The sequence below is a fragment of the Elephantulus edwardii genome, unplaced genomic scaffold, assembly GCF_000299155.1.
Source record: "Elephantulus edwardii isolate Elephantulus edwardi_28Jun2011 unplaced genomic scaffold, EleEdw1.0 scaffold00466, whole genome shotgun sequence".
Taxonomy (NCBI): domain Eukaryota; kingdom Metazoa; phylum Chordata; class Mammalia; order Macroscelidea; family Macroscelididae; genus Elephantulus; species Elephantulus edwardii.
The window spans coordinates 810,064-817,809 of NW_006400216.1; the positions used below are offsets into that span (position 1 = coordinate 810,064).

The 7,746-nt window shown below is 41.6% G+C and overlaps 1 protein-coding gene across 1 annotated transcript in view; it reads left to right on the forward strand.

Annotated features, from left to right (window-relative positions):
- The window catches only part of LOC102844345 (disrupted in schizophrenia 1 protein-like), a gene marked incomplete at its 3' end in the record, with an annotated part of 195,017 nt that overhangs the window by 166,833 nt on the left and 20,438 nt on the right, over positions 1-7,746 (forward strand). The window lies entirely within an intron of this gene.

Sequence of the window (7,746 nt, forward strand, 5' to 3'; positions counted from 1 at the left end):
CTATGGTGATGAAAGAAGAAGTTCAGGCTGCTTTGAAGGACATGGCCAAAAATAAGGCTCCAGGAATAGATGGTATACCAATTGATATACTTCAGAAAATGTCATGTTTAGATGTCTCAAAAACTTTCCCAGAAAGTTTCACTGTATACTCATAGAATTGATGGGCAGCATAGATTCCTTATACCTGCATGGATAAGATGCTTAAAAACACACACACACACACACACTACTTGTTTAGGTCATATTTTGGATGCCCAGTTCTCTTTAAGATCGTAGAGACTAGATTTCCTAAATATATGCCATAAAATTCTAGTATATATTTAAAATGTACTTATAGATGATCAGTGAGGATTATAAGATGTTGTTAATTATCATTATACTGTCATGAGCTAGACACATATACCCATTTTAGCTGTCTAGCCTTGGAATTTGGAGAATTCTAGTAAGATCAAATTCTTTTTAAATTGGAAATTATTACAGAACATACTTTTCTATTCACTAGAAGGTTGATAGAAAAGTCTCTGAAAATAGTGTCTTAACTTTGTGTTTGCACAGTGCTTTAAGATATAGTGCTGCATTTGTCTGATGAGATTTTTTTACATCAGGAAGGTAGAAGAAGTGCCGGGATGCCTGTGAACAGATGGGGAGGTCAAGGCTCTGGGATGTGGTCTTTGCTTGAATTTATTCAATCAGATTTGTGAGGACAGATCAGAGACTAGCGTCCAGATCTCCACATGGTTTACGGTAGAAGGATTTCAGCCCAGTTGTCTAATGACAGCTTCAAAGTGTTCAGTGAGTTTCACAGGTTAGACTGCACCACAGATTATCAACTTCAGAGGAATCATAAAAATTTAACAAAAAGGTAAATTAATTACATGATGGGTTTAAAGTGGCATTTTGAGAAGGCATACAATAATTGACAGCTTCTGCTCCTCAGATCATTAAACAACTAATGTCAGCAGCTAACAGGCAGTTTGGTCCCCAGTGCAGTCATGTGTGTTATTTACAACCAGGAGAACATGGGCCGTGCACGTGGGCCTGGCTCCTAACAGCTTCATATGCCATTTACTTGAAATTATGGCCCCATTTGCTGGGAGGGAAAAAAAGGAAGATTGAACATCATCTTGAGTCAGAGTTAGGGTTTTGCATTTCTTAATCAATATATCTTTCCCAAGAATAAAGGTTGAGCTGTGTCTTTATTAAGCCCTGGGGAGGAGATGTATAATTCAGGCAGTAGTGATAGCCCTCATGCAAATTTGAATCATGCAATTTTAGAATGATGAACAAAAATGTGAAGATGCTGTATTGCCCACGGACTCATTGCAGCCCTATGTGACAGACTTTAACCTATCTATAGACTTTTCTTTTCTGCAGTCCTTATGGAAGCAGTTTGCTGGGTATTTCTCTCATGGAGCTGAAGTTGGGTTTGGACTGCAAACCTTGAGGTCAGCAGCCAAGTGCTCAACTGTCACACTCTCCTTTAAAGCCATCACTTCTGCCATATTTTATTGATCAGATGACTGTGGAGTCCTGACTCAAGGGGAAGGGCCACACACCCCTAATCTCAGTGAGTGTAGTTTCCAAGAATCCCTGGGCATGGGTTCAGAAGGATGACACCAAATAAGGAGCCAGATGCACTTTGTGAAGCAAAGTTTTTTCCAGGCAAATGCAGTGGCCTGATTAATTTATCTATGAGCAAAAAAAGTCTAGCACCTACAGTCAGGCCTGTTTCTAGGAAGGAGGGTGCAGTGGCTAATAGGACACGATTCTTTCCCTTTGATTTTAGTTTTCTGAGTTTAGCATCATATCCTGGAACCATAAATATGTGGGCTGGATGTGGAAGGAAAACAGAACTTGTTTTTGGAGAGGAAGAGCAGTCTGGATCTTTTAATGTGTAGGATCAATACTTCAAAAGAGATGAACCTGCCAAAGTAGGTTAGGGCTGGGATGTACAAAGAATTTGAGCTTCCGGCGACGGATAAAAGCATTTTACATTCCTTAGCAGGACAGTTACATGAGCACAGCCAAACTCTAAGTAGCTTAATCATGTCGTGGATATGGGATGTGACAGAGGAGGAGGGTCTGACAACTGGGAGCACAGGCTTAACTAGCAGAGACTGAAGGAAGACAGGGCAGATAGAACAGAAATCCCAGGACAGATAGGGAGATATGGGTAAGACTAGATGCAAAAGTAAATAATGGAAATGCATTAAAAGCAACAATGTCCTGGATTTATTTTTTCCATATAAAATGGGTTATCTAAATAAACATTGGGAAAGTCAGTTGTCAGGGACCTCTCCAGAGTACTAGAGTACTGATGTCAGGCTGGAGACTAAGGTGCACCTGACCCAGGCCATAGTCTTCGCAATTGCATACTATGAGTCAGAGAGCTGGACAGTGACTAGGGATGATAGAAAGAAAATTGATGCCTTTGAGCTGTGGTGCTGGAGAAGAGTGTTGAATATACCATGGACTGCTAGGAGAACAAACAGATTCGTCCTGGAGAGGGTGAAGCTAGGCTGCTCCTTGGAGAAAAGGATTCTGAAGTTCTATCTGACATACTTTGAGCATGCTGCAAGGAGGGCCCAATCCTTGGAGAGGGACATCATGTTTGGGGAGGGTGGAGGGACAGCACAAGAGAGGAAGACCCTTGATGAGATGGATCAATTCAGTGATTGGAATGATGGGAGTAGGTGTGTTGGAGACAGTGAGGTTGGCACAGGGTAGAGCAGAATAGGCTTGCTATGAGTTGTAAGTGACTCGATGGCACATAACAACAACAACAGCAGCAACAACAACAGCAACAATAACTAAACATCAGGCTCTTGCTTTAGCACTACCTCTGTGCCTTCCCAATGGTCCTGTTGTTATGCTGTCAAGTCACTTGTGACTCATAGTGACCCTGTTCACAGTAGCTTTGAGCCCTATCCTATCCAGAGCCAATCTCACTGTCTCTGACACACCTGTTTCTATTACCCCAGTCACTGAGTCAATCCTTCTCATTCAGGTTTTTCTCTCCTAGCCTGTCCCTCTACTCTCCCAAGCATGATGTCCTTCTCCAAGGACTGATCCCTTCTTGCAACATACCCAAAAGTGTGTCCTAGTGCTCTTAGAACCCTAGATTTCTTCCTCGTCTTCTCTGGCCCTATACAAAATGGACTGGGCCTATTATACATCCTTCTTAATTCCATTTGCTGTTCCCCCCCTACCCCCCTTAACTCTGGTACTTTTGGCAGAGAATGGTTTGCTTTAAAACACACTTGCATTTTCGACCATTATGCATGGTCGATTTGGCTGCCACCATCCTAACTCAAGATGTGTGTCTCAGCAGAACTGCACCATCGGACTTTCACCATCTGCCCTGTCAAAGCAACTCTCCAGCCTGCCTTCCAAGGGTCTCTGAGTTCATTCAGACTGCCCACCTTGTGGCCGGTACTTGAGCACTTAACTGTTGCACTACCCAGGGAGTCACGCCCTTTCCTCCTCAGCTTTGTGCATACTGGTTGAATACTAGAGAGGGAAGGGGAAAACTGAGTACTTGATTTCTAAAAACATAGATGGTGGAGTGTAGCTGAGCTGAGCTGATGCTTTAGAGTTTGAGAGGTTTGGGATAAAGTCCAATTTTATCACTTTGAGACTTTGCTGTTAAAAGTAGGTAACTAGGCCTCTCTTCTCACCTCTTGGTGGCTTATTGTTGACATTGCTTTGTCCTTTATACATTCTATTGGATCACCTTTTGGAATAGACACAAATAAAGAGACCTTCCTGTCAGCTGGCCAGGCCACTGTCCTCTACATTTCTTGGGATGGCTGAATGAGCCTGTTCTGTGGGGCCTAGATGTCTTCCTTTAGTACCATTGGCTCTGAAGTGTTTCACATTGACTGTGCAAAGGCTTTCAACCATGTGGATCAAAATAAATGATGGGTAATGTTGAGAAGAATGGGGATTTCAGACGCTTAAGATTGCTTATGCAGAACCTGTATATAGACCAAAAAGTAGTCATTCAAACAGAACAAGGTGATAAAGCATGGTTTCAAATCAGGAAGTGCATGCATCAGGATTGTATCCTTCACATTAAATCTCCATGCTGAGCAAACGAGAAGCTGGGCTCTATGAAGAATAATGTGGCACGATTGGAGGCAGACTCCTCAACAATGTAGATGTGAAACCTAGCTTGCAGAAAATTAAGACTTGAAGCATTTATTGTTAAAGCTCAAATACTATAGTCTTTGGTGTATGGATTATAACTCCACATAAATAGAACATAATTTCTCATATCTGGAACATGTTCATGGAGAAAAACAATGCATTTGTCATGGATTTCATTTTACTTGGATCTGAAATCACTTCCCATGTTAGAATTAGTCAGGATATCTAAATATGTGTTACACTGAGAAAATTTGCTACCAAGGATTTCTCAAAGATGACAAAAACCAAGGATGTAAGTTTGAAAATGAAAGTGTGCTTGAACTAAGCGATGGCATTTTCATCTGCCTTGGGGGGGCTCTGGTGGTTGCCTTCATTGGGAGTGGTGGTGCTAACCAAAGGCCACAACTCCCTGGTGTGTGTAACCCACCACTAGCTCTCCAGAAAAAAAGATAGACAGTCTCCTCCCATTTGGCTTACAGCTTATTAAACCCCATGAATAGAGGCTGAGACTCAGTGGCAATGAGGTTGAGTTCACATGCTTGTGAATATTAGACAGTGAATTAGGAAGAAGGAATAACCGACGTATTTGAATTGTGGGGCTGTATCTACTATATCATGGGGTATATATAGTATCTACTATACCAAGGACTGCAAAAGAACAAACAAACCTTATAAGGACGGCAGGTTGCTCTGTTCCTTGGAAGCAAAGATTGTGAAACTTCATCTTTGGAAATGTTGTCACACGGTCCCTGGAAAAGGACCTAGTGCTTGGAAAGTTGGAGAGTCAGTAAAAGAGAAAAATGCTCAATGAGATGAATTAGCCCGGTGACTGTAAACACTGCTTGGGCACAGCAGAGACTGTGAGGATGGAGCAGAATAAAGTCAGTATGAGTTGGAGTTGACTCACAGAACCTGACAGCGCCACCCTTCCTGAAATGCTTGCATGTAGATCACTTCTTTTTGGTTCCCTAACTCTGCATTCCTTTCATCCTTTTGTGATGCTTCCTGTATCATTTGGTACTTTGCCCACAGAGCTTTTCATATTCCGTGGTGGCTCCTGTCCTCTGAAGGTAGCAGCACGTCTGTGAATCTTCTGAGCTTCAAACCCATGGTTCTATGAGCAGCCACAGAACTTCCACATATCTGCACTTCCTCTCATTCTTGTCTTTTTAATCAGCTGGACCCAAAATAGCCACAGTCTGAATGCACAAAGCCCTGGTATCGTGGCAGACGAGAAAAGCTGGTGCTGAGCATCTAGAAAAACTTGTGAAGAAACTTACAGGAGACTCACAGGCAAGGAGGCCTGAACTACCCAAACGTTGGAGGTGCCCTGTGCACAGTAGCACACTTTTGCGATCCTGGAAACTGTAGGGAGTTGCTGCTGCCCACATGTGAGCTCTTTTCTCCCCTCCACATTTCTGCTGGTTTATAGCCCTGCCACGATATTGAATATCTGTCACTGTATTTTCTGGAAGAGCTCCTCATTCAAAGTGATTCTATAAGCTCCAAGCTGCTGCTCTCACCTAACTGCTTATCAAAGTCCCCTAAGAGCAAAGTACAGGGCTCAGGCCCAGCGCCCCATCAGTAAAGCACACCAGGTCATTTTAATGTTTTAGGAGAGCAAAGCCTGCACTAAGGCAAAGACATAGCTTCTCTGCTCAGACCATTCCTTACCTTCTTGGGCATGAGTGCATTCATACACTTTCTCCCCCTTTGTTTCCCTTTTTTTATTAAAAAAATAAAGAAAAGTTTTGTTTTATGTTGTTTTATTTACAAACTTTTTATGTATTGTTTTTCACACTGGATCTTTCCTATTTCCTTTACCTACCCCTCATTCTCTCATCAAATTGTGCGACCCTATGATTAACTTCCTCACCACTTTCCCTGCCCATTGTCGCCTCTCTGCTCCTCCTCTTCTCCTTGGATCCTCATACATGTTCTACAATAATGGTCTTATACAGTATTTGTCCTTTTGGGACTGAGTTCATTCACTTAGTATAATGCTCTTCAGTCCCTCCTAACTTAGGAAGTGATTTACAAAATCATTGCTCCTGCATGCTGCGTAGTATTCCACCATGAGACTGTACCATAATTTCTCAATGCATTCGATTGTGGTTAGACATTTGAGCTGTTTCCATGTTCTTGTGATGGTGGATAATGCTGCTGTGAACATTGATGTGCAAGTCTCCATTTGTGCCTCATTTCTCATTTTCTTGGAGTATATTCCAAGCAGTGGAATAGCTGAGTCTGGGATCAAGCTTACGTGGCCTAATCTATGGTATAAAATGATTGCCAAATACAGTCAGAAATGCACAGTCTCGAGAGGATAAAATTGATGACTAGGACCTTCTAAAGATTAAATCCCTGTGCACATAAGAAACATTTTCCAACAGAGTGAAAAAAAGCCTACTGACTGGGAAAAAACATTTGGCAATACCATTTCAGACAAGGGTCTCATGTCAAAAGACATACAGACAAATCTGTATCAAAAGGATTACAGAATCCTACAGGGCTTCTATAAGAAAAAGACTAATAATGACATAATTACAAAATGGGCAAAAGACATGGAAATAATTTTCACAGAAGATATTTGGATGGGACAGATATATGAAGATACAGTGAGATACCATCTCACCCCAGTAGCAGTGGCAAAGTTTAACAGGACAGCAAATAATAAATTTTGGAGAGGATGTGGCAAGATAGAAACTCTTACACACTGTTGGTGGGATTGTAAAATGGTGCAACCAATCTGGAAGGCAATTTGGTGTTTCCTAAGAATGCTGAACATAGAAATTCCATATGACCTAGTTGTTCTTCCCCCCCCTCTTTTTTAATTATATTGGTTTTCTTACAAAGTTTGTATACATTGTCTTATACTATTCTTCATTCATATTATGTTTCATAAAATCATCTCCATGCAGTATGTTTTATAAACTAATCACCATTGGATCTTGCCCATCATTACCCAGTCTTTTAACCCAGATCCTTACATTTTCCTTCACCCCCTCCCTCTACCCACCAAACTGTGCAACCCTGTGATTTTGCCCATACCCATCCTTATCCTACCCCTCAGCCCCGTTGGGTTCCCATACATGTTTTAGTAGTTATCCTCTGGTTTTACAATAATGGTCTTATGCATTATTTATTTTTGTAAGACTGAGTTATTTTACTCAGCATAATGCTCTCTAGTCTCTCCCAAGTTATGTAGTATTTTTAGAAATCATCACTCCTGAGTGCTGCATAGTATTCACATTATGTGAATGTACCACAATTTCTCAATCCATTCAGTTGTGGTTGGGCTATTAGTAATATACCCCAAGGAAATTAGAACTGAGTCACAAACAGAGGTTTATACACCAATAAACATAGCAATATAAAATGACCGGGAGGATAGAAGGAGAATTGATGCTTTTGGGTTTTGGTGTTGGAAAAGAGTGCTGAGGATACCATGGACTGCTAAGAAAACAAACAGATTCATCCTGGAGAGGGTTAAACCGGGCTGCTCCTTGGAGGCAAGGATTCTGAAACTTCATCTGACATACTTTGGTCATGTTGTAAGGAGGGACCCCGTCCTTGGAGAAGGACATCATGCTTGGA